The sequence below is a fragment of the Schistocerca piceifrons genome, chromosome 1, assembly GCF_021461385.2.
Source record: "Schistocerca piceifrons isolate TAMUIC-IGC-003096 chromosome 1, iqSchPice1.1, whole genome shotgun sequence".
Lineage (NCBI taxonomy): Eukaryota > Metazoa > Arthropoda > Insecta > Orthoptera > Acrididae > Schistocerca > Schistocerca piceifrons.
Window position 1 is genome coordinate 192940953 of NC_060138.1, and position 27199 is coordinate 192968151.

A 27199-nucleotide genomic window follows, 5' to 3' on the forward strand; every position below is an offset into this window, starting at 1 on the left:
GAAAACTGGCTAAAGCCGGATATAAGCTCAGCCGAAATTTTTGCGAAGAACCTGATGGTGTTCCGAGAAGATAGGCTAAACACGGTTGGCGGTGGCGTGTTTGTGGCTGTTAGAAGTAGTTTAACTTGTCGCGAAATTGAAGTAGATACTTCCTGTGAGGTAGTATGGGCAGAGGTCATTGTTGGCAACAGGAATAAAATAATAATTGGATCCTTTTACCGACCTTCCAGTTCAGATGATACAGTTTCTGAAAGTTTCAAAGAAAACTGAAGTTTGATTTCAAACACGTACCCGGCTCATACGATAATAGTTGATAGTGACTTTAATTTACTCTCGATATGTTCGCGAAAATACATGTTTAATTCCGGAGGTACGCATAAAATATCATCCGAAATTGTGCTATCGCATTCTCTGGAAATTATTTCGAGCAGTTAGTTCATGAGCCCACGCGAATAGTAAACGGTTGTGAAAACACACTTGACCTCTTAGAAAAAAATAATCCAGAGTTAATAACCAGCATCAAAACCGATATAGGGATTAGTGAACACAGTGTTGTCGTAGCGAGATTGAATATTGTAATCCCCAAATCCTCGAAAAATAAGCGAAAAATATACCAATTCAAAACAGGAGATAAAAATTCACTTCATGCCTTCCTGAGAGACAGTCTCCACTCATTCCAAATTAATAATATAAGTATAGACCAGATGTGGCTTAAATTCAAAGAAATAGTATCGGCGGCAAATTGAGAGGTTTATACTAAATAAACTAACAAACGACGGAGCTGATACTCCTTGGTACACAAAACCGGTTAGAACACTGTTCCAGAAACAACGAAACAAACATGCGAAAAGTAAACAGACGCAAAATCTCCAAGACTGGCGATCTTTTACAGAAGCTCGAAACTTAGCGCGGAGTTCAATGCGAGACGGCTATAATAGTTTCCACAACGAAACTTTGTCTCGAAACCTGGCAGAAAATCCAGAGAGATTTTGGTTGTATGAGAAGTACGTTAGCGGCAAGAACAATCAATGCCTTCTCTGCGCGATAACAATGGAGATACAGTGCTGCCAAAGCAGATTTACTAAACACAGCCTACAAAAAAGAAGAAGAAGTAAATATTCCAGAATTCGAATCGAGAACACCAGCAAACATGAGTAACGTAGAAGTAAATATCCTCGGAGTAGTGAAGCAACTTAAATCATTTAACAAAAGTAAGTCTTCTGGTCCGGACTGTATACCAATTAGGTTCCTTCCGGAGTATGCTGATGCATTAGCTTCATACTTAATCATATACAACCGTTCACTCGACGAAACATCCGTTTCCAAAGACTGGAAAGTTGCAGAGCTCACACCAACATTCAAGAAAGGTAGTAGGAGTAATCCATTAAATTACAGGCCCATATCGTTAACGTCTATATGCAGCTGGATTTTAGAACATATATTGCGTTCGAACATTATGAATTATCTCGAAGGAAACGGTCTATTGACACACAGTCAACATGGGTTTAGAAAACATCGTTCCTGTGAAACACAACTAGCTCTTTATTCACATGAAGTGCTGAGTGGTACTGACAAGGGATTTCAGATCGATTCCGTACACCTGGATTTCCGGAAGGCTTTTGACACTGTACCACACAAGCGGCTCGTAGAAAAATTGCGTGCTGATGGAATATCGTCTCAGTTATGTGACTGGATTTGCGATTTCCAGTCACAGAGATCACAGTTCGTAGTAACTGACAGAAAGTCATCGAGTAAAACAGAAGTGATTTCAGGTGTTCCCCGAGATAGTGTTATAGGCCCTTTGCTGTTGCTTATCTATATAAACGATTTAGGAGACAATCTGAGCAGCCGTCTTCGGTTGTTTGCAGATGATGTTGTCGTTTATCGACTAATAAAGTCATCAGAAGATCAAAATAAACTGCAAAACGTTTTAGAAAAAATATCTGAATGGTGCGAAAAGTGGCAGTTGACACTAAATAATGAAAAGTGTGAGGTCATCCACATGAGTGCCAAAAGGAATTCTTTAAACTTCGATTACACGATAAAGCAGACTAATCTAAAAGCCGTAAATTCAACTAAATACCTAGGTATTACTATTACGAACAACTTAAATTGGAAAGAACACATAGAAAATGTTGTGGGGAAGGCTAACCAAAGGCTACGTTTTATTGGCAGGACACTTAGAAAATTTAACAGACCTACTAAGGAGACTGCCTACACTACGCTTATCTGTCCTCCTTTAGAATACTGCTGCGCGGTGTGGGATCCTTACCAGATAGAACTGACGGAGTACATCGATAAAGTTCAAAGAAAGGCAGCACGTTTTGTATTATCGCCAAATATGGGGGAGAATGTCACAAAAATGATACAGGATTTGGGCTCGAAATCATTAAAAGAAATGCGTTCTTCGTTGCGACGGAATCTTCTCACGAAATTCCAATCACCAACTTTCTCCTCCGAATCCGAAAATATTTTGTTGACACCGACCTACATAGTGGGGAACGATCACCACGATAAAATAAGGGAAATCAGAGCTCGTACGGAAAGATATAGATGTTCATTCTTTCCGCGCGCTATACGAGATTTGAGTAATAGAGAATTGTGAAGGTGGTTTGATGAACCCTCTGCCGGGCACTTAAATGTGATTTGCAGAGTATATATATACACTCATGGAAATTGAAATAAGAACACCGTGAATTCATTGTCCCAGGAAGGGGAAACATTATTGACACATTCCTGGGGTCAGATACATCACATGATCACACTGACAGAACCACAGGCACATACACACAGGCAACAGAGCATGCACAATGTCGGCACTAGTACAGTGTATATCCACCTTTCGCAGCAATGCAGGCTGCTATTCTCCCATGGAGACGATCGTAGAGATGCTGGATGTAGTCCTGTGGAACGGCTTGCCATGCCATTTCCACCTGGCGCCTCAGTTGGACCAGCGTTCGTGCTGGACGTGCAGACCGCGTGAGACGACGCTTCATCCAGTCCCAAACATGCTCAATGGGGGACAGATCCGGAGATCTTGCTGGCCAGGGTAGTTGACTTACACCTTCTAGAGCACGTTGGGTGGCACGGGATACATGCGGATGTGCATTGTCCTGTTGGAACAGCAAGTTCCCTAGCCGGTCTAGGAATGGTAGAACGATGGGTTCGATGACGGTTTGGATGTGCCGTGCACTATTCAGTGTCCCCTCGACGATCACCAGTGGTGTAAGGCCAGTGTAGAAGATCGCTCCCCACACCATGATGCCGGGTGTTGGCCCTGTGTGCCTCGGTCGTATGCAGTCCTGATTCTGGCGCTCACCTGCACGGCGCCAAACACGCATACGACCATCATTGGCACCAAGGCAGAAGCGACTCTCATCGCTGAAGACGACACGTCTCCATTCGTCCCTCCATTCACGCCTGTCGCGACACCACTGGAGGCGGGCTGCACGATGTTGGGGCGTGAGCGGAAGACGGCCTAACGGTGTGCGGGACCGTAGCCCAGCTTCATGGAGACGGTTGCGAATGGTCCTCGCCGATACCCCAGGAGCAACAGTGTCCCTAATTTGCTGGGAAGTGGCGGTGCGGTCCCCTACGGCACTGCGTAGGATCCTACGGTCTTGGCGTGCATCCGTGCGTCGCTGCGGTCCGGTCCCAGGTCGACGGGCGCGTGCACCTTCCGCCGACCACTGGCGACAACATCGATGTACTGTGGAGGCCTCACGCCCCACGTGTTGAGCAATTCGGCGGTACGTCCACCCGGCCTCCCGCATGCCCACTATACGCCCTCGCTCAAAGTCCGTCAACTGCACATACGGTTCACGTCCACGCTGTCGCGGCATGCTACCAGTGTTAAAGACTGCGATGGAGCTCCGTATGCCACGGCAAACTGGCTGACACTGACGGCGGCGGTGCACAAATGCTGCGCAGCTAGCGCCATTCGACGGCCAACACCGCGGTTCCTGGTGTGTCCGCTGTGCCGTGCGTGTGATCATTGCTTGTACAGCCCTCTCGCAGTGTCCGGAGCAAGTATGGTGAGTCTGACACACCGGTGTCAATGTGTTCTTTTTTCCATTTCCAGGAGTGTAGATGTAGAACCGACGCTTACAAAAATGGTTCAAATGGCTCTGAGCACTATGGGACTTAACATCTGAGGTCATCCGTCCCCTAGAACTTAGAACTACTTAAACCTAACTAAGCTAAGAACATCACACACTCCATGCCCGAGGCAGGATTCGAACCTGCGTCCGTAGCAGGCGCGCGGTTCTGGACTGAAGCGCCTAGAACCGCTAAATTCTGTTGCCCTGACAATATCGTGGTTGTCGGATTTCTTGCAGACGGTGTTGCTGCGATGATCGTATCGTAATTTCTTTAACGGTTATGCAACCCGTGTTGTCTTGAGTTTTCTTATGTTTCATTCTGCAAGTTCTGGTTTCATTTATCATAAGAAATAAGAATGACGAAAATCTTACGGAGTCAGTTCGGAAGCATCTCGTGTTATATAATCTGTACAATCCAAAATAAATTTACATGATCTTGAAAAATTTCATCTGGAGTAAAATTATAGATGAAATAAACTGTCCGAAATTATGTTGTATTTGTGTTATTTACTGCATTACCAGTCCCATTTCTAAAGATCTCTCACGTTTTACATAGGGTGAATTTCCAATTTTCACATATTTATATCTGGTTATATCGTCAAAAGCTAACGGCCTGGCCGCAGTGGTAATAACGGTTCCCGTTGCATCACCGAAGTTAAGCGCTGTCGGGCTGGGCTAGCACTTGGATGGGTGACCATCCGGTCTTCCGAGCGCTGTTTGCAAGCTGTGTGCACTCAGCCCTTGTGAGGCAAACTGAAGAGTCTGGTAAAGTGACATACGGCCAGGAGAGCGGCGTGCTGACCATATGCCGCTCCATATCCGTGTCCAGTGACGCCTGTGGGTTGAGGTTGACACGGCGGCCGCTCGGTACCGTTGGGCTCTCGTGGTCTGTTCGGACAGAGTTTATTTTAGTTTCTTATTTCATCAAATAGTTGGGGGCCCAGTGTCAGACAATTCAACGAATATTTCTCTTACAAGAAATACATATCTTTTAAAACATTTATTTGCCACCACAGACGGTCGTAAAGCCACACAGTCACTAAAACAATAACATTTTGAAAAGGTTACAGTATTAATTTCGATGCAGTGAGTCGTCACTTTCAAATGCAGTCACAAACCAGGGTAAACTGTAACCACACTTTCAAATATTACGAAAAGTACTTTAAAACCAGTAAACTGAAGCAAAGGCCGCAGAAACGAGTCACAAGACGTCATGAAAAATTCTGGTTGATCAACCAAAAGTTTCTACGACGTATTGTAGCCCGTTTCTGCTGCCTTTGCTTCAGCCTACTGGTTTTAACGTATTTGGGTTCAAATGGCTCTGAGCACTATGCGACTTAATTTCTGAGGTAATCAGTCGCCTAGAACCTACAACTAATTAATCCTAACTAACCTAAGGACATCACACACATCGATGCCCGAGGCAGGATTCGAACCTGCGACCGTAGCGGTCGCTCTACTCCAGACTGTAGCGCCTAGAACCGCACGGCCACTCCGGCCGGCTTTATTTATTTTCCTAGTATTTGAAACAGGTGTGGTTGCTATTATTATTAACGCAGTTTTCAAGATTTGTGATTGTATTTGAAAATGACGAGTCAGTGCGTCGAAACTAGTAATATAACCCCCTAAAAATTTTATTATTTTAGTGGTTGGCTTGACGACCGTTTGTGGTTTCAAATAAACTTTTTAGATTCCATTTAGTTAAACTCTTTGATGACAGTTACGAATAATAATTGCCCATTGTTTTCTATCCTGTAGTTTGGTAAAAGACCGGCGGCGTAGAGCCCTTGAACAGCCGTTCAGCCGGGATTCCCTTTATATAAATAACCACGGTTTTTTCTGAGCTAGTGAGGAACATGAATGCGAAAAAGAAAATAATAAAGAGGAGAAGGAGATAGAACGAGTATTTGCGTTCCACTCAGTCACCGGCTTCCGCTGCGCGTTTTGTGACGTCGGAAGCTGATAAGGACTTGCGATGCAAATAGCTTGCAGCCACCATGACCTGACACGCAAACGTAAGCCGACATGGTTATTTGCATAGGCCGCCATATCCGCGCTGGGGGGGAAATGAGACGCCGAGAGGATGACATCGCCCAACTGACACGCGAGCGGGCGAGCCTAAACCCCAGCAAAGCATCCGTGGGGCGCTTCCCGTAGGGAGAAGAGAGGAGGATCGGGCTTCAGAGCTCCACGTGACTACCACATTCGAGTAAGTGACAAAGTGATAACATTCGAACTACGCGATTTGTCTGTAGTAGTGGTTCGGAAAATGCATTGTACGAAACTCATCTGTTGGTGGTTAACTTGCTTATGCAAATTCTTATGTACCGCTACGGTCCATAGCAAAACAAAATATCTCTCTACTTCCTCTCGTTCAGAAACCAAAAATATGAACGCTCTCGATACTTCATTTATCGTTGGTGTTTGTTTTCCGACTGTTTGGGATCTGTTCTCTCTGTATGGAACCTTTTTTTGTCATTTTCACTTCTAATGCTATATTCGCTTCCTCTACATGCATATTCGCCTACTCTCCTCTCACACAAAACAGACTTATCCATTCCTCCGTGCCTGCTACCACCCTGAAGTCTGTAGTCTCTATCCTTCCTCTTTCATCGTCCATCCTTTGTCACCATTAACAATAACAATTCCAGTTCGCATTGTAGAAATGTCCCTTGCCCCGTCGTCTCCTCTCCTTTATCTCCTGTATACTTCTGATATGCCCAAAACAGCCCCACCAATCCATCTCCTTCAGTATGCTAATGACACTGCTTTTCTCTCTACACTCAAGAAATCTTAACGCTCTCTACAAATCCACCTGTCAGTTTGCCTCCTAGTTTAGCCAAAGGCTCCTTAGGACCAACCTCTCCAAGACCCCAGTCAATAATTATAGTACGCACTACTCCCCACAATCCATCTCCATGCCTTTTACCTTACCATTTACGACTATGTTATCCCATTAATTAACACGCTAAAATGTCTTGGACTGACCTTCGACTGGCATTTAACCTCACCTGCTGACCACCGAAAACAAGGCCCAGAATAGACTAAAGCTACAGGCCGAACTTGTGGATTACACCCCTTCTCTATTCTCTTCTCCATTTTTTAAGAAGAAAAAAAACAGCTTTTCTTATTCAGTCTCCGCTATGCGAATGTTGCATGGATATTCGCCCCACCAAAGCTCTTAAGTCCCCCCATATCATTGAACATCATGCACGCTCTCTCACTTTCCGCATCCGTTTACCTTGCCCCACATTGATTCTCTTATGTCTCATCAAATTTCCACCCTCCCAGTCCCTATCTGAGTTGCCGTGTCAGCCATGGTCTGGCTGAGTAAGGGAATCGGAGAAAAGCGTAATGGAGGCATCTGAAGTGCGGTGCTATATATGCATGTTAAACAGTCAGTATACAGAGAAGAACAGTAATTATGAACTTTTTGGAAAGCCAGGCGTTGAAATTACATGGAAATCATTCCTATAAGAGACACCTTAATGGGGTATTTAATAGAACACTACAGGTTTAGGTACTTACTAGAACAGTCCAGAAAAGAAATCTAGTACAGAGGATAAACGCAGTATGTTACATTAACTACAGAGCGTACAGGATACACTGTAAAGAAGATAACGTTTACGCAAGAAAACAAGCCGTTGAGAGCAATACAAAAGAAGTACTTTAACTGATCAAAAGCTCTTGTCACCAATTAGTGGACATTTGCATGGCGTGTGTTAACCCTTCGCCTTTATGACGGTTTGATCTCTGCTGGGGACACCTTTTGGTGACGTGTCTGAATGTATTGGGCCAAATTTAGCCTCCTTAGTAGGTTAGAACCTCTATAAGCTCTAAAAGGGTGTAAAAAAGGCGACAAATCGGTATACGTATTCCTGAACTGATGCTTCACATAAAGGCAAGTTACAGTTTCGCTGGACTGTGCGGCTGGTCCCGACGGGGGTTCGAGTCATCCTTCGGGCATGGATGTGTGTGTTTGTCCTTAGGATAGTTTAGGTAAAGTAGTGTGTAAGCTTAGGGACTGATGACCTTAGCAGCTAGGTCCCATAAGATTTCCCACACATTTGAACATTTTGAACAGTTTCTCTGTAACATTCTAAAGACAGTACTTGACATAAAAGTGAACACTTCAAAGTGTTTGTAATTTCGTATCCCATTCTTCCATTTTAACATTGCGAAACACTTGTGCTATTACAAATCGTTTGAAGGCCATGAGTAAACAATGTTTTAAAGCTATTTTCAGACTCCTATAGATTGTCACATATGGATTTGTATGTCTGTGTAGATGAACACAATGTTTCTTGATAACAAACAAAGTATTTCATGAAACGAATCCTTCTCTTTCCACTTGCGTCTTCCCATATATAAACCTGCAGTAATATTTATAAATATAAAACAAAATCACTTGTTAACAACAGTTCCAAATGACGTCCCCGGGACGAAATAGGAATTGCAAGGGGGACGAAATTACGAACATCCCCAGATTTATTATCATGGCTGTTAAGTAACACAGGTCAAACCCTTGCCAGTAGCAGTTACCACGACAGACTACAACACACGACAAAAATACAGCCCAGTATATGAACACAAAGCAGGTCTCACACTATAAATAACAGGCGTGAATTTAATTGCTGTACTAACTCATCTCAGCGTAAAAAGATGAATCCTCTCGAACACGGAAGCTAAATGTGCTGCAAATAACACTATTTCAACAAGCGATAGACTCAGGTCACGCATGCACGACCACATCTACATCTACATCAACGTGGTCACTCTGCTATTCACAATAAAGTGCCTGGCAGAGGTTTCAATGGACCACCTTCATGCTGTCTCTCTATCGTTCCACTCTCGAACGGCACGCGGAAAAAACGAACACTTAAATTTTTCCGTGCGAGCCCTGATTTCTCTTATATTATCGTGATGATCATTTCTCCCTATGTAGGTGGATGCCAACAGAATGTTTTCGCAATCGGAGGAGAAAACTGAGCCGGCCGGCGTGGCCGAGCGGTTCTAGGTGCTGCTGTCTGGAACCGCGTGACCGCTACGGTCGCAGGTTCGAATCCTTCCTCGGACATGGATGTGTATGATGTCCTTAGGTTAGTTAGGTTTAAGTAGTTCTAACTTCTAGGGGACTGATGACCTCAGATGTTAAGTCCCATAGTGCTCAGAGCCATTCGCACCATTTTTGAGAAAACTGGTGATTGAAATTTCATGAGAAGATCCCGTCGCAACGAAAAAGGCCTTTGTTCTAATGATTGTCACTCCAGTTCACGTATTATGTCTTTGACACTATCTCCCCTATTTCGTTATAATACAGAACGAGCTGCCCTTCTCTGTACTTTTTCGATGTCGTCCGTCAGTCCCACCTGATGCGGATCCCACACCGCACAGCAGTACTCCAGAATAGGGTGGACAAGCGTAGTGTAAGCAGTCTCTTTGGTAGACCTGTTGCACCTTCTGTGTTCTGCCAGTGAATCACAATCTTTGGTTTGCTCTACACACAATATTATCTATGTGATCGTTCCCATTTAGGTTATTTGTAATTGGAATCCCTAAGTATTTACTTGAATTTACAGCCCTCAGATTTGTGTGGCCTATCACGTACTCATGTGAATAACTTCGCACATTTCTTTATTCAGGGTCAATTGCCACTTTTCGCACCATACAGATATCTTATCTAAATCATTTTGCGAGTCGTTTTGATCATCTGATGACTTTACAAGATGGTAAATGGCAGCATCATCTACAAACAATCTAAGACAGCTACGCAGATTGTCTCCTATGTCGTTAATGTAGATCAGGAACAGTAGAGGGCCTATAACACTTCCTTGGGGAACGCCGGATATTACTTCTGTTTTACCCGATGACTTTCCGTCTATTACTACGAACTGTGACCTTCCTGACAGGAAGTCACGAATCCAGTCGCACAACTGAGGCGATACTCCGTAGGCACGCAGTTTGAATAGAAGACGCTTGTGAGGAACGGTGTCGAAAGTCTTCTGGAAATCTAAAAATATGGAATCGATTTGACATCCCCTGTCGATAGCACTTATTACTTCATGAGTATAAAGAGCTAGCTAAACATTGTTATCAATCGTGGAACCGGTAGATTTCCAGGGGGGAGCGGGGGGGGGGGGGGGGAGCGTGAGCGTGGAGTAGTGACGGGGGGGGGGGGGGGGCGGATGTAGCAGCAGGGACCACATCAGGGCCCCTCACGTTACTTACTTTACCTTCGAAAGCCGAAACCAATGAAGGCAGTTATGTTGGATGCTGGCGTCTGGAGTGAAGCTAATATCCCAAGCTGGTACCATTAGGTTCAGATCGGGACTGTAAGCTGGCCTGTCCATTTCAGGAATGTTATTGTCCACAAACCTCTGGCTCTCAGATTATGTTTTTGACAGGTTGCATCGTCGTACTGATATAATCGTCATCTTTGAAATGTTCTTCTACTGTATGCATACACATCGTTGTAAAATGTGTTAATATCCTTCCGAATTCAATACAATAATAGGACCACACCCCGATTACGAAAAACACCTCCATACCGTGGCATCATCTCTTCGGCACTTCACTATTTGGACTACCGCAAATTTAAACGTAGTTAAATCCTCTCAGACAAAGAGAAGGTAAACGATGTTAAAGTTAGCGTAAGGAGGGCTATTCGTTCAGTGAATTCGAAAGTAAAATTCTATGTACCGACTTGACAGAAAATACTAGGAATTTCTGGTCTTACGTTAAATCAGTAAGTGGATGGAAACAGTATATGCGGACACTCTGCGATGATAATGGCATTGAAACAGTGGATGACACGTGTAAAGCTGAAATACTAAACACCTTTTTCCAAAGCTGTTTCACAGAGGAAGACCGCACTGCAGTTCGTTCTCTAAATCCTCGCACGAACGAGGAAATGGCTGACATCGAAATAAGTGTCCACGGAATAGAAAAGCAGCTGAAATCACTCAACAGAGGAAAGTCCACTGGACCTGGCGGGATACCAATTCGATTCTACACAGAGTACGCGAAAGAACTTGCCCCCCCTTCTAACAGCCGTGTACCGCAAGTCTCTAGAGGAACGGAAGGTTCCAAATGATTGGAAAAGAGCACAGATAGTTCCAGTTTTCAAGAAGGGTCGTCGAGCAGACGCGAGAAACTATAGGCCTATATGTCTGACATCGATCTGTTTTAGAATTTTAGAACATGTATTTTGCTCACGTATCATGCCATTTCTGGAAACCTAGAATTTACTCTGTAGGATTCAACATGGATTCCGGAAACAGTGATCGTGTGAGACCGAACTCGCTTTATTTGTTCATGAGACGCAGGCTCTCAGGTAGATACCATTTTCCTTGACTTCGGGAAGGAGTTCGATACAGTTCCGCACTGTCACCTGATAAACGAAGTAAGAGCCTACGGAATATCAGACCAGCTGTGTGGCTGGATTGAAGAGTTTTTAGCAAAAAGAACACAGCATGTTGTTTGTGGTGTCACCGCCAGACACCACACTTGCTAGGTGGTAGCTTAAATCGGCCGCGGTCCATGTAGTACATGTCGGACCCGCGTGTCGCCACTGTGATCGCAGACCTAGCGCCACCACCAAGGCAGGTCTCGTGATACGAGAGAGGACTCGACCCCAGTTGTACGAGAACCTAGCTACCGACCAGTTGTACGAAGCCTTTCTCTCTCATTAGCCGAGAGACAGAATAGCCATCAGCTAAGTTAATGGCTATGAACTAGCAAGGCGCCATTTGTATCAGTGCCTATAGCTTACGAGTATTCAAGAGAGATGTATTCCAAGGACTATTAAAAAGATAAGTAATAAGCATCTACATACTTTTCTTCTTATTCATTTATAAGTTCTCATGTTCCAGACTTCACGCCCGTCTGCTTTAGCCTTGCGTGCCCTATCGGCTACAGCGTTAGTCTAGCATTCCTTTTCAGCCATCAACTTCACGGTGTCGGCCCAGCTACCGACACAACATTTATTGGCGACGAGGGAAAAGTGAACTTTTTCTGATTGCTTACATTTAATTGTGTCATGGCTTCGCCACATTCTCCAGATGTACTGTCCGAATTTTATCGCTTGCAGAATCAGCAGACGCAGGCGTTACTGGATGCCCTTGGACAGCTCGTCCAGGGTCAACGTGCGCTGCACACCGATGCGGCCGCAGCCGCTTCACCGCTACCGCAGCCACAACCTGCCGTTGCACCGCCTTTTAGGCACTACGACCCGAACCAAGAGACCTGGCAAGAGTGGTCCCGCCAGTTTGCCTTCCACCTCGCTGCCTACAGAATTCAAGGTAATGAGCGGCAGCCGTTTTTGCTTTCTTGTGTCGGTGTGTCCACATACCGTGTGATAGTGAAATTGTTTCCCCGACGCGACGTAGCAACTTTGTCCTACGAGGAAATTGTGTCTGCATTAGATGCCTATTTCAAAGAAACAGTTAATGTGGTTGCAAAACGGTATACGTTCTTTCGTACAAAACGTACGGCCGGTCAAACTAATAGGGAGTGGGTAGCAACATTGCAAGGACTTACTAGGGACTGTGCCTTTGAATGTGACTGTGGTCTTTCTTATTCAGATACAATGGTGCGTGATGCAATTGCACAGAACGTTTCTGATGTTCGCATACGGGAGCAAATTTTGAAACTAGTTAATCCCTCCCTTCAACAAGTGATAGACATATTGGATAGACAGGACACACTTGACTGTGCTCAGGAATCTTTTGAAACTTCGCCAGCCGTGTGTAACATTAACCGGCCCGCTGGACGCGCTGCGCGGCCCGGTAACCGGGCCTTGCGCACGTCGACACAGCGACCGCCGCGTGCTAAGCCAGGTGTGCCGCGCCAGCCCACAAATGCAGTGAAATCATGCCCGCGGTGTGCTACTAGACATTCGCGTGAACATTGCCCGTCACGCCAAGCTATTTGCTTTTTCTGCCATAAGAAAGGACATGTTCAAAGTGTTTGCCAGAAAAAGCTCAGATCAGACAATCTCAATCATTCCCGGCCCTTTGCTTCGCGCCGGAATCGAACCAAGGACGCTCAGGCTCGTGGACCTTCGCCTATGGACATTCATGTCGTTAATTCCACTTCGTCCGGTGACACTTTCTCTAACTGTAACTGTGTTCGTCCCACAAAAACTGTGCGTCGCAGTCGCCGGAAATCACGTCAATTAGCCAGTGATTCTGTACCAGTGTCTGTTCCAATTGCACAAAACAGTCGCTCTTGTCGTCAGCAGGACAATAAACTTTTTGTGGACTTAGCCTTTGAAGGCAAAGTGATACCATTCCAGCTCGATACCGGAGCTGCAGTTTCATTGCTCAATCACGACACGTACAAACAACTGGGCAAACCTCCGTTGCGTTCCGCAAATGTTAAGCTAACTACATATTCCGGACAGACAATTCCTGTGTTAGGACAGTGCAGCCTTCTTGCAACATACAAGGGACAAACAACACTGGTGTCATTTTACGTTCTTCGTTCTTCTTCTGCAGTGAACTTGTTTGGTCTAGATTTATTTCAGTTGTTTAACATGTCTATTGTAAATCAGGTCCTATCAGTGAATCAGACTGTGCCTACAGACAGTGTTTCTCGGCTGTGTGACGAATTTGCAGACATTTTTGCACCGGGCTTAGGTTGCGCTAAAAACTATGAAGCACATTTAGAACTGAAGGTAAACGCGCAACCGAAATTTTTCAGAGCGCGCAATGTTCCCCACGCATTGCGTCAGGAGGTCGCAAGAACATTGAACAATGTAGAATCACAAGGTGTGAGTGAATGTGCGCAATGCCTCTTTCATTTCAGCTCCGCTTCATCGCTTACGCCGTACGGGTGTTCCGTTTCTCTGGACGATGGAATGCGAACGCGCCTTTCGCCAGTTGAAATCGGCGTTGCTTTCTAATACTTGCCTTACGCCATTCGATCCCCAGAAACCCCTTTTGTTGATGGTAGATGCATCGGAGTTCGGGATCGGTGCTGTGCTTGCGCACAAAGTTGGATCCCATGATCGCCCTATTGCCTTTGCGTCCAAATTGCTCTCGTCTGCGCAAAGAAATTATTCACAGATAGAGAAAGAAGCTTTGGCTCTCGTGTTTGGTGTTACTAAGTTCCATGATTTCTTGTATGGTCGTCACTTTACCATCATCACAGACCACAAACCTTTGACATCGCTTTTTCATCCGACCAAGCCTGTACCTCCACGTACAGCGCAGAAATTCATTCGCTGGTCTATTTTCCTCTCGCAGTACCGCTACGATATCTTGTATCGGTCCACTGCTAAGCACGGCAACGCCGATGCGTTGTCCCGTTTGCCTGTTGCTGAGGATAAAGCATTCGATTCTTCCGAACTTGCTTGCATGTTCATTGATTCGGAAACCGATGAAGTGGTCGAATCGTTTCCGATCGATTTTCGTCGTGTAGCTACAGCCACAGCTGCTGACCCTGTCCTTGCTACTGTTTTGCGTTTTGTTGCTACGCAATAGCCTTTGTCAAAGTCTCGGATCGAGGATCCGTTGGTTCGCCGATTTTTTGCTCACAAGGAGAGACTTTTTGTTCGACGTGGTGTTTTGTTGTTGCGTTCTGATAATGATCAGTCCAGAGTCGTGGTCCCACGTTCGTTACAGTTCTGTTTTACGGCTTCTTCACCAAGGACATTGGGGTATAGTGCGAACGAAACAACTTGCTCGTCAGCACTGTACTTGGTTCGGAATCGATGCTGCGATTACGAATATGTGTTCTTCGTGCCCGGCGTGTGCCGAACAACAATCCGCACCGCCGCGGAAAGCCTTTGCGTGGCCAAAAGCCACTTCCCCTTGGCAACGCTTGCACATTGATTTTGCTCGTCCATTCTGGAATGCTCGATGGTTGGTTCTGGTCGATGCCTTCAGTAATTTTCCTTTTGTTGTCCGGATGTCTTCCACGCCGTCCTCCGCCACCGTCCAAGCGTTGTCTGCTATCTTTTGCATTGAAGGTCTTCCGCAGACTATTGTTTCCGACAATGGCCCACAATTCATGTCCGCAGAATTTCAGTCATTCTGCCAGGCCAATGGTATTCAACATCTGACATCCGCGCCGTTTTCGCCTCAGTCCAACGGTGCCGCTGAACGATTGGTCCGGACTTTCAAGTCACAGATGTTGAAATTGAAAGAGTCGCATTCTCGGGAGGACGCATTGTTGCTCTTTTTGTCTTCGTATCGCTCTCAGCCCCGAGATGGTCGCTCGCCGGCTGAGTTGCTCCACGGTCGTCCTCATCGCACCTTGATGTCTTTGCTGCATCCGCCGCATCAGGTTCCTGTGCAGCGGCAGACTCCTGCTTTTGCTCCAGGCGACGTTGTATTTTATCGCCACTATCGAGGTTCACGGCGTTGGCTCGCAGGGCGCATTCTTCGCTGCCTCGGCCGCGCGATGTATTTGGTTTTGGGGGCCTCTGGTGAGGTGCGTCGGCATCTCAATCAGCTGCGCCTCTGTCGCCGCTCGGGTTCTGCCGCTCCCCGTCTGCTTTCAGCGACGGTGCCGTCCGGTCAGCGCCCTGGGGACCCATCTACTGGCTCGCCTCATCCCCAGGTGTTACCGATGATGCCTTCCATTTTGCCCCATGGCGACGCGCCGCCGCCGCCGCTTGTTCTCCCGCCGGCGCCGCCCGCGTTCGACGCTTCGTTGCAGCCGCCAAGCGCCTCTCTGGGTCACGCGCCGCCGGTCGCTTCCCGTGACCAGCTGTCCTCCGCCATGGAACTCCCGCCCGCTCCGGACCACATGACGTCATCGCGCGTCGGCTACCCCGACGCCATGGAAATCGACCCTTCGGTCCCTCCTGTCTTATTACGGGCGCATACACCGCATGTTGTCGTGCACCCTGGACTAGTTTTGCAGGCGTTTCCTAGCTCCCCTCGGACCGGATGGCCGGGTGCGGGTGGCACAGCCTCGCCTGTTGTTAGGCTCCCCACCTCATCGCATACGTCAACATGTGGTCCTCCCCACGGCGGGCGGAAGCCTTATCTCACGACCGTTCGCCGATTTGCGGGGGAGGAATGTGGTGTCACCGCCAGACACCACACTTGCTAGGTGGTAGCTTAAATCGGCCGCGGTCCATGTAGTACATGTCGGACCCGCGTGTCGCCACTGTGATCGCAGACCTAGCGCCACCACCAAGGCAGGTCTCGTGATACGAGAGAGGACTCGACCCCAGTTGTACGAGAACCTAGCTACCGACCAGTTGTACGAAGCCTTTCTCTCTCATTAGCCGAGAGACAGAATAGCCATCAGCTAAGTTAATGGCTATGAACTAGCAAGGCGCCATTTGTATCAGTGCCTATAGCTTACGAGTATTCAAGAGAGATGTATTCCAAGGACTATTAAAAAGATAAGTAATAAGCATCTACATACTTTTCTTCTTATTCATTTATAAGTTCTCATGTTCCAGACTTCACGCCCGTCTGCTTTAGCCTTGCGTGCCCTATCGGCTACAGCGTTAGTCTAGCATTCCTTTTCAGCCATCAACTTCACGGTGTCGGCCCAGCTACCGACACAACATTGTTCTCAATGGAGAGACGTCTACAGACGTTAAAGTAAATTCTGACGTGCCACAGGAGAGTGTTATGGGACCATTGATTTTCACAATATACATAAACGACTAGTAGATAGTGTCGGAACTTCAATGCGGCTTTTCGCGGATGATGCTGTAGTATACAGAGAAGTTGCAGCATTAGAAAATTGCAGCGAAATGTAGGAAGATCTGCAGCGGATAGGCACTTGGTGCGGGGAGTGGCAACTGACCCTTAACATAGACAAATGTAATGTATTGCGAATACATAGAAAGAAGGATCCTCTATTGTATGATTATATGATAGCAGAACAAACACTGGTAGCAGTTACTTCTGTAAAATATCTGGGAGTTTGCGTGCGGAACGATTTGAAGTGGAATGATCATATAAAATTAATTATTGGTAAGGCGGGTGCCAGGTTGAGATTCATTGGGAGAGTCCTTAGGAAATGTAGTCCATCAACAAAGGAGGTGGCTTACAAAACACTCGTTCGACCTATACATCAGTACTGCTCATCAGTGTGGGATCCGTACCATTTCGTGTTGACAGAGGAGATAGAGAAGATCCAAAGAAGAGCGGCGCCTTTCCTCACAGGGTTGTTTGGTAGGCGTGATAGCGTTACGGAGATGTTTAGCAATCTCAAGTGGCAGACTCTGCAAGAGAGGCGCTCTGCATCGCGGTGTAGCTTGCTGTCCAGGTTTCGAGAGGGTGCGTTTCTGGATGAGGTATTGAATATATTGCTTCCCCCTATTTATACCTCCAGAGGAGATCACGAATGTAAAATTAGAGAGTCGAGCGCGCACGGAGGCTTTCCGGCGGTCGTTCTTTCCGCGAACCATTCGAGACTGGAACAGGAAACGGAGGTAATGACACTGGCACGTAAAGTGCCCTCCGCCGCACACCGTTGGGTGGCTTGCGGAGTATAAATCCAGATGTAGATGTAGACTACACGTGATGGCAGATAATGTTCCCAGGCATTCGCCAAACCAAAAAACCCTTCTACCGGGTTGCCGCAGCATGTAGCGCGATTCATAACACCAGATCACTCGTTCCGTTCATCCACTGTTCAATGGCGTCGCACTATACACCACTTTCCGTTCTCCTGAGCATGTACTACAGGAATGTGTGGCTTATGAGGAACTGCACGGGCATTGCGCCTCATTCCTTTTTACTCCTGAGGTACAGGAATTGTGTTAGCTGGACTGCTGGTACCACTTTGGAACTCACGTGCGATTTTTTAAACAAACCGCCGCAATGCTCGACTGTCCCTCTATGTCCGCACTTGAGGTCCGCCTGCTCTCGCTGTGGCTGTTCCTTCGCGTTTACACTTGACAGTTACGTCACAAAAAGTCCCTCTGGGCTGCCTTACAAAGGCTGAAATGCCCATGACGGACAAAATCTTTCGGTTTTCAACTCGCGACATTTCGAATAAAACACTCAAACTTTCGACAAGTATCTCCGCCATCGTCGTCACGAGTAGACAACCACTGAGTGTCGGGGCTGGCATAGTTTTCCTCCTATTTAGGCACGAGTGCAGCACCCAGAACCAATCAGAGACTGCCGAAACGACTCGTACACGGAAGGGGAGTTGCGCAGCTCACTGCAGGAGCATCGAGTGAGGTCACGCGGCGTGAGACGCTGGCACCACATTTCAAAGAGCCGTTCCTGCCTCCCTACAAGCACCAACCATCCGTTTTTGCTTTCTTTAGATATCTAAAACGCGCCCCCACGCCCTACTATGTGTGTATCCATAGTGTCTTTTAAGATTATTGCTCTTTTTCTTACCTCGATCTCCTCTTTTGTAAAGGAATCCCAATATGTTGACAGATTAGTCAGAGTCTCGTCTTTGACATTGTATTTTGCGTCCATTTTCCATGCAATGCGCAGCTACGGCCGACTTGTCAAGCTTCGTTTGTTTAATATATTGCTTGTGCTCTGTTCAAAATCCACAAATGTGCTAATTGTTTGGCCTATATAGATGCTGCTGCATTGATAAGATGCACACAAAGAGCTATGTCATCTTTACCAGGGCGCAGCATATCTCGTATCTAGATGGTGGGCTGGGACACTGCCCTTAGTACATGTCTTTGCAGTGAACATCCTAACGTCCAGGTCATTGCCCACAATATTCCAGAAAAAGTCAGCTTGGCCTCTTCCACCTGTCCACAAGACGTCCTTTGCGGCGCCGTCTTCTCCCAACCTCCACTGCTGAAAACATCATCAAATTCATGAAAATCACATTCATCCATTCCAATTTCCATACACCCTTCAACAAGTACCTCTTGCTGCCCAATGTACACTACTGGCCATTAAAAGAGCTATACCACGAAGATGACCTTTGGAGAAAAGAGAACCACTTGCATGAAAATCAAGAGCTCAGATGGAAACCCAGTTCTAAGCAAAGAAGGGAAGGCAGAAAGGTGGAAGGAGTATATAGAGGGTCTATACAAGGGCGATGTTCTTGAGGACAATATCATGGAAATGGAAGAGGGTGTAGATGAAGATGAAATGGGAGATACGATACTGCGTGAAGAGTTTGACAGAACACTGAAAGACCTGAGTCGAAACAAGGCTCCGGGTGTAGACAACATTCCATTAGAACTACTGACAGCCTTGGGCGAGCCAGACCTGACAAAACTCTACCATCTGGTGAGCAAGATGTATAAGACAGGCGAAATACCCTCAGACTTCAAGAAGAATATAATAATTCCAATCCCAAAGAAAGCAGTTGTTGTCAGATGTGAAAATTACCGAACTATCAGTTTAATAAGCCACAGCTGCAAAATACTAACACGAATTCTTTACAGACGAATGGAAAAACTGGTAGAAGCCGACTTCTGGGGAAGATCAGTTTGGATTCCGTAGAAATGTTGGAACACGTAAGGCAATACTGACTCTACGACTTACCTTAGAAGAAAGATTAAGGAAACGTAAACCTACGTTTCTAGCATTTGTAGACTTAGAGAAAGCTTTTGACAATATTCACTGGAATACTCTCTTTCAAATTCTAAAGGTGGCAGGGGTAAAATCCAGGGAGCGAAAGGCTATTTTCAATTTGTACAGAAACCAGATGGCAGTTATAAGAGTCGAGGGGCATGAAAGGGAAGCAGTGGTTGGGACGGGAGTGAGACAGGATTGTAGCCTCTCCCCGATGTTACTCAATCCGTATATTGAGCAAGCAGTAAAGGAAACAAAAGAAAAATTTGGAGTAGGTATTAAAATCCATGGAGAAGAAATAAAAACTTTGAGGTTCGCCGATGACATTGTAATTGTCACAGACAGCAAAGAACTTGGAAGAGCGGTTGAACGGAATGGACAGTGTCTTGAAAGGAGGACATAAGATGAACATCAACAAAAGCAAAACGAGGATAATGGAATGCAGTCGAATTAAGACGGGTGATGCTGAGGGGAGTTTTGCTATTTGGGGAGCAAAATAACCAATAATGGTCGAAGTAGAGAGGATGTAAAATGTAGACTGGCAATGGCAAAGAAAACGTTTCTGAAGAAGAGAAATTTGTTAACATCGAGTATAGATTTAAGTGTCAGGAAGTCGTTTCTGAAAGTATTTGTATGGAGTGTTTCCATATATGGAAGTGAAACATGGAATATAGATAGTTTGGACAAGAAGAGAATAGAAGCTTTCGAAATGTGGTGTTACAGAAGAATGCTGAAGATTAGTTGGGTAGATCACATAACTAATGAGGAGGTACTGACTACAATTGAGGATAAAAGGAGATTGTGGCACAACTTGACAGGAAGAAGGGACCGGTTGGTAGCACATGTTCTGAGGCATCAAGGGATCACAAATTCCGCATTGGTAGGCAGCGTGGAGGGTAAAAATCGTAGAGGGAGACCAAGAGATGAATAAATTAAGCAGATTGAGAAGAATGTATGTTGCACTAAGTAGTGGGAGATGAAGAAGCTTGCACAGGATAGAGTAGCATGGAGAGCTGCATCAAACCAGTCTCAGGACTGAAGACCACAACAGCATTTGTCAGTGTATAAAACACCAGAAAAAGCTTTGTAACTAAACCAATGTATGTATGTCATAAAAATAGCTTTACATATTATTGAATATAAGAAACAATTAGTTTTGTAATAAAAAGACAAGAACTAAAAGAAATTACTCTGCTAATCAATAGTTTGTAAATAAAACAACAGAAAAACTATGAATAAACCGCAGTATATATGTCATCAGGAATAAATAGCTTCCTAAATAAACCAATGAATTAGCGAAACAAGACTTAACTAATTTAACTGCTAAATATGTTAATAATAAATCATTAGTTAAATTGCTGTTATTATTTCCAAATTCTCACAGTATAGAATTATTGTTCATTTTAATTTATTTGTAACATACCTGAATCTTACCCTATAGTTCTTAGATGTTGAATGAAGAGACCAATGTAACTGAATCGGGTATAAAGTACGATAAGGTGATGGGGGAGGTCGAATCTCTTTGGTCCACTGGGAGAAAGGATTTTCCATCATTTTAATATGTTCCCATAGTCTGAAGAGACTGCGGTGTGAGGGAGGTGGATAGGGGCGGAGGGGGGAGGGGGGAATCCCACAAATGTTACATCACACAAGAGCATTCGGTCGGTGTTGTGAAACATTATGACCTTGAATACATCTCTTATAACTGTCTCATGAGTGTGAATAGGGCGGAGATTGCCCTGGGTGACCTTCAAAAATTGCCGCTGTTTCCCCAGGTGGATTGGGGTGGGGGTGCCTTGAATATAACTGGAACAAGTGTGTAATGTCATAGCGGAAAACATTATCAGTGACCTTGAGATAAATTCGTTATCTCGTCCAGGACACACACTGCACAAATATTTAAGTATTGTCGTGGGAGACTGTTGATTGTGGAACTACAATACTTAGTCCTAGATCTTAAAGTGTTTCTAATATTTTGAAGAAACACAGACAGTGACAACAGAAAAATATGCCATGGGATTCGAAACTGATCCTAAAAAATCAAAAGAGCCCAGTAACATATTGACACAAAATGCCTTGACATATGCCTGAGTTTGAATACTCTAAATTCGACTAACTCGTTCAGCTAAACGTCTCTTTAAATTCGTAGAACCTGTTAACACGAAGGGATAAGGCCATGAATTTTTGGGGTATGTCTCTCGTCCCTGAAATTTGCCTAAGGTGTTTTCCGCCAAAGATATGAACAATTTTATAGAAATTACCAGAGCCATACGCCAACGTTTCGGCGTTTAATGTGTTCTGAAGCACCTCATGGGAAATAGGCAGGAAGCTATAAAAGCTCTGCCCGATTTCTCGTGGCATCGTTGGAGACGTTTCACATCTGGAACTTCACAGAAACTCGTAAAGTACTTAATACCTCTCAGTATAACTTGGACTCCATGATTTGGGTACCAGGGCAGCGGCAAGGAAACTTCTACGCAACTCAGAATTAGTGTGTGTGTGTGTGTGTGTGTGTGTGTGTGTGTATGTGTGGTGTGGGTGGGTGAGTGGGTGGGTGGGTGCGTTAATGTTTGTGTGAGTTATACATTAATAAATTACCGGCCACATGAGGCCGTCCACATGTTCCCAAGGTTCTTTCGAGTTAGTAACAAAAGTTTCGCTGGGAAGCCCTTACACATCGTCCACACAGTCTCCATCCCTCCCCATGCGGTTTCCATATTTTTGGAGCCCTGAAAGAAAGATATTCGCAGCCATCGATTTGTTGCAGACGGCGAGATGCACGCCCGGGAACAATCATGGTTCCGTAGGCAACTGTAACGATTTTTCCAGGAGGGCATTGCCCATCTTGTCTCACAATGGGATAAATGTATTAACAGTTAGTGTACTTGGTCTTGAAATAGTAAGCAGTTTACTTACTTTTTTCCACCCGCCTCCTTTTCATTCAGTTTCCTCGCATACATATTGTGAACCTGAACTTCAGCGACAAATTTTCGGAGGTAGTTCAGATATGTTTCCTGAGTATTTTTGTGTAAAGTCAAAATTGGCTTGATCTCCTGTAACATTAAACAAAAACAGAGATGTGTTTCCCGGCGCAGGCTATTGACAGTGTACTGAGAAGTACTGCAGACAAAGTGCACCGCACACTTGGACTAAACTACATGGCCAATTCCTTTTGCTGCCTTCCTTGTTGCTCAAACTTCCCTCATTCGCTCGCTGTGTTTCTGTTTCCGGTCCTCTGTCCATGCTTCTTGTCGCCGTTTATCATACTGTCATTTTTCACTGCGAATGATTTTGCTTGATTGTTTCTGTGTTTTCAGGAAGTTCATCCAATTCTCTTGGGATTTATGACTACTAAATTTTTTCCATGCACTGATTCGTTGGTCAATGGCTTGGTCACATGTGTGGTTCCGCCAACGGTGTTTCCTTGTGCGTGGTGCTTGTGCTAGTTTCATGGCCTCTCCGATTCTTCCTGAAAGTTGTGTCCAGTCTGTCGTTTTCTCCATTTTAATTTTGTCTAATATTTTTGTCTGGTTTAAAGTAAGGTATTCTGGATCTGGTTTAACAATTTTATTCTTCTGGAGATTTTTCTTGGGCACAAGACGAATTCTGATCTGTAGTAGGTGGTGGTCTGAGGCGAAGTAGCCTTTACGTGTGTCTATGTTCAAAATTTCTTTTTGTGAGTCTTTCTGGACTATTACGTGGTCGATTTGTAGTTCTTGCTTTCCGCTGGGGAATTTCCTTGTGGGAAGTTTCCGTGTTGGTTTCTTGAATTTTGTTGACATAATGGCGGGGTCGTGGCATGGACACAGGCAGAATTTTCAGATAGAACATTTCATTTCATCCACGCGCTCTCGGTTAGAGGTGAATTAAGGCGAGAACTCGGACAAAGGAAGAGGAACGGGATTCGTAGTGCTATCTCGCAGCTCTACGCCGAGTTACTGTGATGAGATTTATAATTCGGTAGCGCTCGAGCTTTGCCCGCATTCTGAACAAAGGACGTGGGAGGTTTTTAAATATGAACGCTACCGACGGAGACGGAAAAATATTTCCTCGTACTCGCCACAGTAATGAGCGTGTATCGTGTGGAACTTGGTTGCTACATCAAAAGCGGCTGGGAAGGAAGGACGGAAGTGGTGGAGACTGGGGTAATGGTGCGAGAGTCACCGCCAGACCGAGTACTGAGGGCGTCAGCGAGAGGGGAGGCGTTATTTTGGCACTGCAGTCTGAGGGCGAGTGGGCAGGGCGAGGAAACACCAGCGAGTCTCAGCACGCCCAGAACATCGCTCAACAGATCCGTAGCTGTTGCTTCGCGTGTTAGGAGACTAACCCTCTGAAACATGGAGAGCGTGCACAGAGGGGCTGCCAGCGCGGAGATAGCCGGTACAGAGTCGTATCATCACACGTTCACACAGTTGCACTCAAAAAATGTTTTATTACATTCTAGATAATTTTGGAAAGCAAAATAATTTCGTAAACATTTCAGACTATGGTGCACTTTCCTTAAAGTCATAAATCGCATACCCTGAGATCAGAATTGGAATAAAGGTCATCCTAATGAAGGTGGAGACGTAACATTCAGTTGACTCAGGGTAGTATCGTAAGATCTGATTCATCTAGAAACCCCTAGATCTTGGTTTGTTAGAAGTGATTCACAACTGGAATCAGTCAACTCATGCAAGTACCTGGGTGTAGAGATTGGTAGGGATATGAAAAGGAATGATGTCACCGAATCAGTCGTAGAAAAGAGACGCTGCGAAAATGCAGTGAAGTACGAAAGAGGCTGCTTATAAATCACTTTGAAACGTCCCCTTTGAAAAATTATGAATGACTGTGCTGGTAAACCTCTTACGTTATTTGATTTTCAAACAGCTGAGCGAAACTGAACGTACTCGGACATTTCTCTCTTTACTTATTCTGACCATCACTAAACTGACAATATTTTTAGCGCAACGCAATCTGACTTTCAATAATCCCTACAAAAGAATGGCCCTGACTAACAATAACCTATACCTTTCATGAATCACTTACCTCAAAAAAAATCTTCGTTACTCAAAGTACTGCAATACAGCGTGCGCCAATACTGCCAGGTAAATAAAAGATTCTATCTACTGAAGGCACTAACTACTGATAGGCATAGTTAGCAAATGAAACATTTTGATGGAGAACAAACAATGTATTTACCTTAATAGTGTTCAAAAGTCATAATATATATATATATCAGTTCATGACATCAAGTCTTACAAATTTCCTTTTTCTGACGGCCACACGTCCAGATCGTTCGCTCTCAAAACTCTGCCATCTCTCTTCCCACATCCACCACTGCTGGCTGCTCACCTCCAACTGCACAACGCTACGCGCTGTTGACATCCAACTGTCCAATACTACGACAGCGAATATTCCAACAATGCCAACCAACCACAGATTTCATACAGCACAGTCAATGATTTTCATACAGAGCGCTACGTGTCGTTACCAACATAAAAACCTAAATAGCCTACTTACAACTTATGCACCCCATTTCAGAAATTACGCAAGTGTGTGGTACCCATACCAGACAGGACTAACAAGAGATACTAAAAATGCGCAAAGGTAACAGGAATGGTGACAGACTTGTATCTCATGGGAGAACGTCTCGAAAGTGCTGAAAAAGGTAGAGTTGGCAGACACTAGACTGTAGATGTCAATTTTTCCACGAAAGCCTAATTACAAGGTTTCAATGTCCAATATTAAGTAAAGTCTGCGAAGACAAGCGCAAACGAATTGCGTCACGCACACAGGAATTTAACATGTCATTGTTTCCAGTCTACGCACCCCTTTAGAAAGGGGCGTTACCCCAGCATGTGGTTGCGTGCTAACTACTCTCTCCGATGCAGTTAAGGGATATTCAGTGTGCGCCTGTATACGTAGTTCTATCGCACACACTAATGGGACGATTGTGAAAGTAATGTTGCCTTACATCTGCTTCCATGTTGCCTTACTCGAAAAAAAGTGAAAAAAAAATGTTAATAACAATGGTAAGCCCTTCTGTTGTTCTGCAACCTTCACTTACTAACACTTGTTCACTCTTTGATACTGTTCGACGATTACATTGTTCAGATATTTAAGGTACCAACATAGTATTTCATTCTCAACGGAACTGGGAAGGTCCACTATAAATTCCTGAGACCTTACACATTAGTTCAAACAAACACATAGTTGTTACAGCTAAACTGCTACTGATACTGTAATCTCTGAGAACTACCATAATACAAAAATGCTTCTGTTTCAGCTGAAATTGCGAATTACTATAATCGGTCAATTTATAATACTTCCACTACGCCACACGAAGGATTACATCTCCATCGACAGGTGAATTCATACGAGGTAGTGTAAGTAGGCTGTTTAGGTTTTTATGTTGGTAACGCCACGTAGCGCTCTGTATGAAAATCACTGGCTGTGCTGTGTGCAGTCTGTGGCTGGTTTGCATTGTTAGAATTTGCTATTGTAGTGTTGGGCAGTTGGTGTGAACAGCGCGTAGCGTTGCGCTGTTGGATGTGAGCCGCCAGCAGTGGTGGATGTGGGGAGAGAGATGGCGGAGTTTTGAGAGCGGATGATCTGGACGTGTGTCCATGAGAAGGGTAAATTTGTTATATTGGATATCATGAAAATATATATATATATATATATATATATATATATATATATATATATATATATATATGTATGTGTGACTTTTGAACATTATTAAGGTAAATACATTGTTTGTTCTCTATCGAAATCTTTCATTTGCTAACTATGCCTATCAGTAGTTAGTGCCTTCAGTGGTTAGAATCTTTTATTTTGCTGGCAGTATTGGCGCTCGGTGTATTGCAGTAGTTCCACTAACGAAGATTTTTGTGAGGTAAGTGATTCATGAAGGGTATAGGTTATTGTTAGTCAGGGCCATTCTTTTGTATGGATTATTGAAAGTCAGATTGCGTTGCGCTCAAAATATTTTGTGTTAGTTTAAGGTTGATCAGAATAATTAAAGAGCGAAATGTCTGAGTACGTTCAGTTCTGCTCAGCTGTTTGAAAATCAAATAACGTAAGGGGTTTGTCAGCACAGTCATTCATAAATTTTTCTAAGGGGATGTTTCAGTAGTAAGTCTTTAATGTACTGTGTGTAGGCCTACTACTTTTGAGTAACCCGTGTTACCAACTTTGAGTGTCAACAGTCACCTGTCCGCTCCTCCTTACTTTACATGCACTTCCTGTGTAAGCAGGTTAGCAGAGCAGACCCATGCCAGAATCGTACAAAACCTTCATGAAGTTGAAGGCAACGTTTTCTGTTCACTCATCGGCTCTTGAAGCTCACACGTGAAAGTACTGAATATTTTGACGGACATTCCTTTCCATCCCTCGGGAGAGTTAAACAACTACGTTTCCCATTCAACATAAGGGTTACGAAACTCCGTGAATGTTTACAATTTCATATGGTGTCTTTCACATCAATTTTTGATGTGTCAAAATTTCAACCTGAACCGTTAAAACGAATACACAAATGTTTTTTTAAGAAGGAAATATAAAATCTACATTGTCCGTCTATTTCTCCAGCCTCTTAACAGGTATATACAGAGTACGGCTAGAATTAGAGGAGAAAAT